This window comes from Coffea arabica, chromosome 1c (assembly GCF_036785885.1).
Source record: "Coffea arabica cultivar ET-39 chromosome 1c, Coffea Arabica ET-39 HiFi, whole genome shotgun sequence".
NCBI classification, from domain to species: Eukaryota; Viridiplantae; Streptophyta; class Magnoliopsida; order Gentianales; family Rubiaceae; genus Coffea; species Coffea arabica.
Window position 1 is genome coordinate 38,151,983 of NC_092310.1, and position 10,311 is coordinate 38,162,293.

The 10,311-nt window shown below is 36.4% G+C and overlaps 1 pseudogene; it reads right to left on the bottom strand.

Moving 5' to 3' along the window:
• Positions 1-9,132: 9,132 nt before the first annotated feature.
• Positions 9,133-9,976, bottom strand: LOC113739367 (AT-hook motif nuclear-localized protein 23-like; annotated as a pseudogene).
• Between the last annotated feature and the right edge of the window lie 335 nt (positions 9,977-10,311).

The window sequence follows — 10,311 nt, forward strand, 5'->3', positions numbered from 1 at the left end:
CTTAACTTCAATTCTGGAAATTTGCTACAATCAAGGTATAAATCTTATTTTTAGCTTGAAACCATCACTACCACCTCTTAGACCAACTTCTATACATCATATACCATCCATACAACAAGTATGATAAGTGAATCATTCAAACCGTAACTTAAATTCATCACTCCAACCATCCAAAATCACTTGATATAAGCATTACAACCACAATTACAAGCTACTAAGCAACTCCAACATGATTAAGGAAAAAGAAAAGAGTGGTCAGCCATTTTACCTCAAAACCAGAGCTTGCTAGTGTTCTCCTTCACTTCCCCTTGAAATTTCTAGTTCCCTAAGCTTCCCAAGCTTCCAATTACAAGTTAATCGGTTTAGTTGTTCTTGTTTTCACTCACAAGGCTTGATTCAAGGTTGAAATGGAAAGCTCTCTTCACTCTTTCTCCCTCTCTTGCTCTCGGCCAAACCAAGGAAAAATGGTGAAGAAATGGAGCCAAAGTGAAGATAAGAAGCAAAGAAAATTGGCTTGGTCAAAGGTCTCCTAGTAACCAACAAGTGTCACTGTAACATCCCGAATATTAGGAGGTTGTTTGTGAAGAAAATATTAATGTATATTTCTTCGGGTTTGATTTAAAACCTTATTTTGTTTTAAAAGACTAGAAACCCTAATGTTTTAATAAAAAAAAAACCCTAGTTTACTTGTGACTAAACGGATTCTTAAATCTCATATTTTACTAGAGATCCTAATGTTAATTATTGAAATTGTAAATTCCTCACGTTTTCTTAAAAATTTCCTTTTATTTTGAAAATTATTATTTATTAAGGCCCTACTACCCAATTGTTCAACAATAAGTGTAGATGAACCTGGAAATAGGGTTTTACACTTCGGTTTCAAGATTTGAGCAAAATTAGGGTTTTCGCGATTTTTCGCCGGATGAATTTTCGATACTGACCAAGGATCAATTTGGTGATTAAAAGTGACTTTTAAGTGAGAAATAATATGTGATTAGTAGCAATGATATAAGGTTAGTGAATGGGAAGTAAAAACCCTAATACGTGTGTTTTTAAGAAAAACGGCGCGAACCGGCGGGTCCCGCGCACTACCGGTTGAACGCACCACTTGACCACCACTTTCTTACCATACAAGCTTATTGACTTTTGACCAAAATATCTTCTTGTTTGGCAGCTGCTTTGACCGAAAATTTGAGGCTAGAAAATAGCAAGGAAGAAAGAGAAAAATGAAAGGTGGTGGTGGCGACAAGTGTCGCCACCCTAGAGTTTCTTGGCCAAGTGATTAACTAGCCTTCTTAAACCAATTTTCTGCACTTTCCTCTTCATTTTTCCAGCAGCTGGTCGACCAAGAGGGAGAGAGAAAGTGAGAGCAAGAAACAATTCCTTCTTCTTGATTCTAACCAACCAAGTGACAAATTAAATTTCTAAACCGATTAAACTTACCTTTGAGTGATTAGTTAGTGATTGTTGGTGAAATTTTGGAAAGAGAAAGCTTGGGCTACACTTGGTGAACTCTAATCAAGGTAAGGAAGATGATATCTCTAAATTTTACTTTCAATCTTGTTTAAATTAAGCTTAGTAACTTGATTTGTGGTGGAATCATGGATGCTATCATGTTTTGGAAGTTTTTCCCTTTTTATATGATGAACTAGGGTTTGAGGAATTTCTGCCCAATTTGGTGTATGATGCATATATGTTGTAATTAAGTTTATAGAAGGGGTTTTGGTAGTGATTGAAGTGAGAAATTAAGGAAGATTGCATTAAAAACTAAAAATTCCAGATTTCTGGAAATTCTTGCTTCCATTCTGTCCGGTTTTGTAACTGTATGTTGGAGGCCGAATTGGACTTAGGTCAAAGAATTAAAGTTGTAGAGAATGGTATTTTATAGGTACCTATAAAATTTCAGCTCAATCGGAGCAACGTAGGTCATGAAAAGTCCAAAATACCCTTACTGTTTTAAGTTTTTCCTCAGCAGTCCGTTTCTTCAGTTTGTCCAGTTTATTACGTTTTCACACTAGAATGCGTACTGATTTAGCTTTTTACCAAAACATGAAAGTTGTGGTACTCTGACTTAGCTTTAAAATTCCTCTAAGAACACCTGAATCGGACTTGTGTACTCTGAGATATGACCATTACAGTGTAAGGCGGTTAATCAGCCGACAAATTGGATTTTGGTTCTGTAATTTGAGGATTTGACTAAGCTACATTAGGAACTGGACTAAGTGACCTTCATGAACATTGCAGCCCTATATCTTAGCTTCGAAACGGCTTAGGTTGTGTCTCAATCCGATAAGTGTAGCCTCGGATATGTTATTTCCGCATTCATACGTCAAATCTGCCTTGTGCTAGATTGTATTTCTGCACTTGCTATTATTGTAATTCCTATTCTTATGATATTGTAAGCCTATGGAACGGCTTTTGACTTGAATTGCTGATATTTATGATGTTGGATTTTGGTTGAGGAAAAATAATGAAGCCTAAATGGCTGGAAAATTAGGTAAACACAAGGGGCATGCTGCCCAAATTTACGCTCGAAAACTAGAGAACTACTTGCAACTTGAGTAAGGGTTAAGAGTGATTACTGCTTGAACCATCTAGGGTACTTGAGTCTTCTTGTTCCGAGGTATATAAGTAAGGACTTGGCCGAACTTGTACCCTTGAGAAATGCAATCATGATTGCTCAAAGTATGTTTTCCTTGTATTTTCCACTCGCATGACGATTTCAAGTATAAAAGTTACAAAGTTTTACCGTTTAAAAAGTGAGCAAGTGTTTCACGACTACCATCCAAGTGAATTCCAATTTCTTGAATTTTATTGAACGAAACGTTTAAGTTTCGAATCTAAGTCATGTTTTAAAGTTCTCAAACTGAGTTTTATCGCAGATTTGGACTCCGAACCCGGAGTATAACCTGAAAGTGACCAGTAAAGGCACTATATCTTTTGGTGAGTGCTTCCAAATACCGAATTGAACTTGATACGTGACCAATCTGATTACATGTTATATACGTGAATTGTAAGGGCAAGAGTGTACTTTATCGCACTTGCCCTTACGTGATATACTTGTTTATTGTTGCAATTGACTTGATATACTTGTTTATGATGCGCGCACTTCCTGGAATTCCAGAAACCCTGTGGCGAGTTACTCTAGTCGAGCCGGCAAGGGCTTGGTCGATTGGGTAACGAACCCTGGGTCTCTTGTATTGTCGAGTGGAGTGATATCTCCTCGACTAATCGGTATACTCGAGTATTACCACCCGTGTTTATTGAGGATTTTGGGCCCAGTAGGGGGTGTGAATGGTGGACGGAGAGTAGTGTAAGTGGTGTTCTACTGGATTGGCTCCTTTACTTGAAAGTTGAAGGAGTGTCAACTGCTATGTGATCAAGCCCTGATGATGAATGGAAGTTGGCTCCTGAGAGCCATCCGTATCCTTATGCTTTGGAATGATTATTGTTTATTGGATTATTGTTTCTTTTGAAAAACTTCTACACTCGCTCATTTTAAGATTGTTACTTGACGTGTTATTGCTCACATTTATGAACTCTTCATGCTCGTTACTTTGCTATATCAAAAACTTGTACTTATAAATAATGGTCAATTTGCTATTTGGAACCTCACTGGGCTTTTAGCTCATTCCACTCCATTTGTTTTCCTTTCAGGGGTACGAGCGAGGTGTGAGTTATGTAAAGTCTAGCATAGACTAGTTGTTTGATTTTTGACTTGTACTCGCGCTATTCCTCGGATGGAACATGTTGTACTTGGATTGTATACGTTTTGAACTAGTTTGGTGTATTGAGGCTTTGTACCTCGATTTCTATCAATGTAAATTATAAGCTTGAATTGGGAATGTTATTTATGGTTCATGGATGTGTGTACATGACTCGTTTGAGATAGGGAGTGAGTCCTGGCGAGAGCTGGGCAGGCGGTCTGCCGAACCCTTTGGTACGCCTTAGGGGGAGGTGGGGTCGTCACAGTCACACTTTGGTTAATCCAAAATTTTTTATTTTCTATTGTTTTCCAAGTAAAAAATTTCTGCCCTCAAGATCAGATTTTGAGCTGATATTTAAGCTCTAATATCAAGGAGATTAATTTGATAAAAATGGTGGTCAAATTGTGTGTTCAATCGGTAGCGCGACACCCGTCGGGTCTGAACCGTTTTTCCTTAAATCGCGTATACTAGGATTTTCACTGATAATTTACTAACTTATCATTATCACTTCTCCTCACACATTTAATTTCATTTAAAATTCACTCTTAATCACCAAATTTGATCCACTCTCCGTATCGGATGGTCACACTACTGATAGGCGTAAAAATCTAAGTTTACCTTAACGATGAATGCAAAAGGGAAAACTCTTAATTCTATTCTTTATTCTAAACATTGGGGATGTAAATGAGTAGTATAGCTATCATAAGGGAATAAATGCCAAATCAAAAGAAATTTTAAGAAATATGGGAGGTTTTACAATTCCAGTGATTATAATTAGGGTTTTGATTCAAAATGAGAGATTTAAGAAAACTAGTTTGTTACAAGTAAATTAGGGTTTTTGTTTAGACTTTAGGGTTTCTAGAATTTAGGGTTTCTCATTTTTAAAACAAAATCATATCTTAAATAAAGAAATCGTAATATTCTCTTGGAGACTAAACAACAATAGTATCCTAAAAGTTAGGGTATCACATAAGATGAAAAGAACAAGGGTAATGCTTATTACAACGGCTTTATTCCAATTTGGATAATGGAACCCTACTATCTAGTTGTATAAAAAAACCCTCCAAGAAAAAAATCTGATCATCTAATTCTGTGCAATCCCTATGGCCAATTTCTAAATGTAACAAGCCTTGAATAGTGGATCCCATACCAAACGGAACTTTGACTTAAATTGTCCTTTAGATTAAACCAAAAAAATTGGTGGCCATATACCTATATAGAGCTTGTGCATGTAGCTACATATGTAGGAATATGCACATATATTTCTACGCATATGTTAGAACAGGTGCATGTATACAAAAATTGTTATTTTAACATTCCTAATTCATTATAGTAGTCCATCTGTTAAAATAACATTATTATGCACTTTACATGTTTGATAACTCATTGGAGTAATTGGGAGATGTAGATTTACTTATATCTGTTAGAGCAGAAAAAAGTCTCAAACCCTTTAATACAATTTGTATTATTTTCTTTTACCTTGTGCCTATATAAAACACTAGAAGATGTACAAATTCATTATGAAACTCTGAAATTATCACTCATTTCATGAATTTTGTACACTTTCATTGAAAAATTTTATATTTTCATGAAAAGGTAACATAGTAAATCCATCTTCTATAATGTGCTATAAGGACACAATATAGAAAGACCCATTATCATTGATATATATTTTTACGAACTTAATCATGTTATGAGTTAGAACTCGATAAATCTTATTCGTTTGGCATGTGAGCTTTCTTGGATAATTTCTCTTGAAATTTTTGGTTACAGTTGAAACTTTTTCTTTACAAAAATTAAAAAAAACCATTTAAAGTTTACATTTTCTATCATAATAGTCAGGATATGTAATAAAGTAGTTGAATACCATATTAACTAAGATTGCTTCGATATCTATGAGGTTAACTGTTAGGTGTTTGCTGTCAACTCAAATGAGTTTAAGTGAAGTCAGTTTTGAAAACTAAGATCAGTAAAAGCTTATGCTGACTTATAAGATGTTATGCATAAACTAGTCTAATTTTGGATAGCTTGATGATAAGTTAACTAGTCATCGAAAAATCTATAATCAATTCCATAGAGAGTATTGAAGAGGCGAGAGCCAAGTTTGGAGTTGCTCATATAGGATATGTTTTGTGACGACCCCATCTTACCCTAGGGCGAACCCTAGGGTTTAGCGGATCGTCTGCCCAACTCCCGCCAGGACTCACTCACACAACTTCAAGAAAATAAATTTCAACTTCAAAAGTACATGAAACAGCAATTCCTAAACTTAGAATGTACATCCATACACATTTTTATCTCAAATGTTCATACATACCCAGATATAACAAACAATTCAAGTTCTACTTACACTTCTAACCTTAATTGAGCACTAGAGTTAGAATAATTACAAAAGTCAAAAGTCTAGACAAAACCAGCCGGTTCCTGCCTTACGTCTATGTTTGCACACCTGTAAGGAAAACAAAACTAATGGGGTGTCACGAGTACGATTTGATGCGGTTGAGCACGAGGCCCAAAGTGTACAAGTAGACCCTGTGAAGGTGCCCCAAGGCCCAATGACACGAGGACGAGCTAAGAGATTCAAGGAGTCCCACCAAGCCTTGGTACGTGCCATCCAAACCCAAGAGAAACCGGGCATTGAAGGAATTGAGTTGGAACATCCTTGCACGACTACTAAAATGCTGCTTACAATTGAAGATGCAAGTGTTCAAGCTCCAAACGGCGGGCTGAGCCGCAGTAAGTACCCTCGCTGAGCCGTACGGGGGTCTCGCTTAGGTCTTAGGTCTTAGTCACGGCTATAAGTAGCCTGAAGTCGCATGTTACAGGGAGTTTTTAGAGAGTATTGAATAAAATTTCCAGAATTTCGACCATTCCTTGTGGCAAATTCCCTTAGCTTGTGAAAGCTAAGTTGAACATCCTAGAGTCGATCCTAGGCTGTTCTTGACTTATCAATCAAGCACACATACTTGATTGTGGCGTCCTCTACCGTTAAATCTGTTCTTGAGTGGTCCAAGTTCGGATTCAACTCCATCAAATCTTCATCGTGTTCCTCTAGATCCGAAGTAGCTTCCGCGTCTCGCATCAGCTAATGCTTAGTGCGGTTCCAATATTTCATGCAAAACGTGGCTAGTATAGAAAACTTGAAATCTCAAAGTGAGTAAGCACAAAAGTTCGTGAAAGTAAGCAATAACACTACAAGCAACTAGTTAATCAGGGATTTAACATTTCCAAATATAAGGATATAGGTCGCTCTTGCGAGCTAACTCGGCCGCAGCTTGCCAAGAAGAAGTTGACCCTCTGTCAACTTTCAAAGTAATACAACAAGTCCAGTAGAGTACCACTTAACTCCAATCACCATCCACCAATCAAACCTCCTACCGAGCCTAAACTCCAACATTAACTGTAGTGTTAATACTCAAGTATATCGAATTCAGTGGACCATATCCAGTGGATTATACAATAAACAATAACCCATACCTATGGTTTGCCAGTTTCCTCGACCAAACCCTTACTGGCTCGATTTGACCAACTAATCAATAGGGTTAGGATTCCAAGCAGTATTCAAGTCATACATATGTACATTGAACCATTTGTGACCAGTGAACAGTAATAAATCACATTAGGGCAAGTGCGATAAAGTACACCCTTACCCGACCAAAAAAGTCAAGAAATATCTAATCACATCAAGAAAATATTGCACTCAAGTCCGTCATGTAGTTGGAAACAGTCATCAATAATTTATTGCTTATCCAAATCAAGCCCAGGTCCAACCCCCTGGCTAGAGTCAAAATCTGCCATAAAATATCGAGTAGCAACTTGTAATCAAATAGGGTTTCAAATATATGACTTTCGCTTCTTAATATCAAGTATAAACCAAGTAAATAAAACTCATTTAAATAGTCATTATAATACCTGATAAACCCTAAGAAAATACATGCCCTCTCTTTTGATTTTGGTAAATAAACAATTGAAGCCTTTAAGTTTATAACTTGTGATATGTGACTAGAAAATCTTGTTTAAAATGACCGTTACTTTGTCTATGAAATATGTATACTTTTGGCAAAATTTCAGCTTATGAATCACCATCAAGGTTGACCTTAATATCCTTAAGTAAGCTAGGTCCAAATTGATCTCAAATCACATCTGTATTTCCACTTTCACTCACTCACCCTCCTAGAAAAAAATTTGGGCAACACCTCCCCTATTTTTCCTTGACTTTTCCTCAAATTTCCCAAGCTAAACTTCATGGCAAAACAACCCAAATCAACTCCACAAGTTATAAGATAAAAAGAGTTCTTCTGCTAGGTTACAAAACCAACCAATTTGAACTTATCTCTAGCATATAAACATCATATATCAAAGCTGGAAAATTCTCTACTAAAGCTGGAATGTTAGAATTAAAGTTGGAAATTCCTATGTAGAAGCTAAAAAGCCATAACAAAGCTACAAATCTTCATACAAGTCCAAAACAAAGCTAGACACCATCATATCATGGATGAAAAATATAAAACAAGGCTGAAAAATAAAACCCTAGGCTGGAAATTTCACCAATCTTCACAAATCTAGGTTATCTTCCATAAAATTTCCAATTTCAAGTCATCTTCCCAATAAATTGCAAGATAAGAAAGAGAAAGAAAATTTTCCAACTTAATACCTTCAAACTTTCAAGAGAAAGTGAAAAACCAAGACTTTCCTCTCCAATTAACTTTACTACAAGCTTCCTTAGCTCCTTGTTGCAACTTTGTTCGGATTAAACTAATGATTCTCGTTGATTCTTCACTCAATGAAGGCAAAATCAAGGTGGAAAATGAAGCTTTCTTCTCTCTTGGCACTACTACAAAAGTGTCCTTTTATGACATTCAAAAGCGTCATTATAGATCTATGTCATGACGTTTAGGCTCTAATGACGCTCTATTAGAAGCATCATCCATTCTAGCGTCACGATAGGTTTATGACAGTTTTAAGTGTCTCAATTTATCATTATTATGACACTATTAAATATCATTATCTATACATATTATGACACTTTCAAATGACAAGAAATGTTGGGGTACAATAACATATCATGACACTTTTTTAGTATAAGTAGATAGAAATATTATGACACTTTTGAAAGCGTCATTATAGATCTATGTCATGACGTTTAGGCTCTAATGACGCTCTATTAGAAGCATCATCCATTCTAGTGTCACGATAGGTTTATGACAGTTTTAACTGTCTCAATTTATCATTATTATGACACTATTAAATATCATTATCTATACATATTATGACACTTTCAAATGACAAGAAATGTTGGGGTACAATAACATATCATGACACTTTTTTAGTATAAGTAGATAGAAATATTATGACACTTTTGAAGAGTAACTAGATCAAGCTTTTATGACATTTTCTACTTGTTGGTGTAGCATCCAAATTAAAGTGTTCCAACTTCCTGCTGCATATCATATGACGGCAGAAACCACATTTCATCCTGCCACACAAGCATCTCCAATCCTAAATTTTGAAGGATTGTAACGTAGCTAGTACAATAATATAAAAGAAGCAATACAATCATCCAAACTTGAGAAAAAGTACATCATCCAAACAATCCACACCAAAAGTGTCTACAAATTACATACTAATTTAGAATAAGGGAAGCCTTAAAGATGGATCAGAAAATTTATTATTTGAGCCACTAGCAACAGCACCACTACTGCCACTGCCTGAAGTGAGTGATCATCTTCATCCAAAGACAGTCTTTCATATGCTATGTTAGTGAAAGAAGCAGCAATAACAATCACAGGTCCAAAAGCAATCAAAGCTCCCACAACATTTCCTCCAACAACTTGACCGTATCCACCAGCCGAATATATGGTCAAATTGGTGGCACCTGGTGGAGCTGATGGTGGAAGGAAGGAGCCCGACAATGATAAAATCTCGAACCAGCCATGTAACGTCATGATTGAGCCAGCAGCAGCCGGTTGCCTCAAGCTCACATTGTTGACCGTGCCACTACTACTCAATATGCAAATACCTCTTTGCCTTTTTCTAACATATGTTGCAACTAATTCAAACACATCATAGCCACTACTGACCTCTAATATATGTGCTCGGAGCGTGTTGGCGCTCTCTTGAGTAATTATCACCGGGAGTTTAGGCTTGTTTTTGGAGCTAGGTGGCCGGCCTCTTGGCCGACGAGCTACAACATCGCCTAAGCTTGTGTTTGATGTGACCAGCTCTATATAGACAAAAACAGCTAAATATCTCAAACAGAAAATGCATGTTCAAACTAAAGATCCGAAGAGAAAACATAAAGACACATTCAACCATGTTGCAGTATTTCAGTTCTCTATTCAACTCAAGATAAGTTTATAAAATAATTTTCAAGAAAAGAAGGCAGAGCCTTGGCAAAAAACTAAAAGGTATGCTGCTTGGAAGAATTGAGTAAACAAGAGAGCAAATCCATTTGGCAAGCAATGGAAAACTCATTTAGTCAATTTATCAAACATGTGGTGGGTCATAGATGCTACCAAACTGATGCTAAAGAAGGCTATAACATTTACTTGGAATCTTTCGACGGCATCCAAAAGACAATTATCTTTCAACAGCATCCATTTAG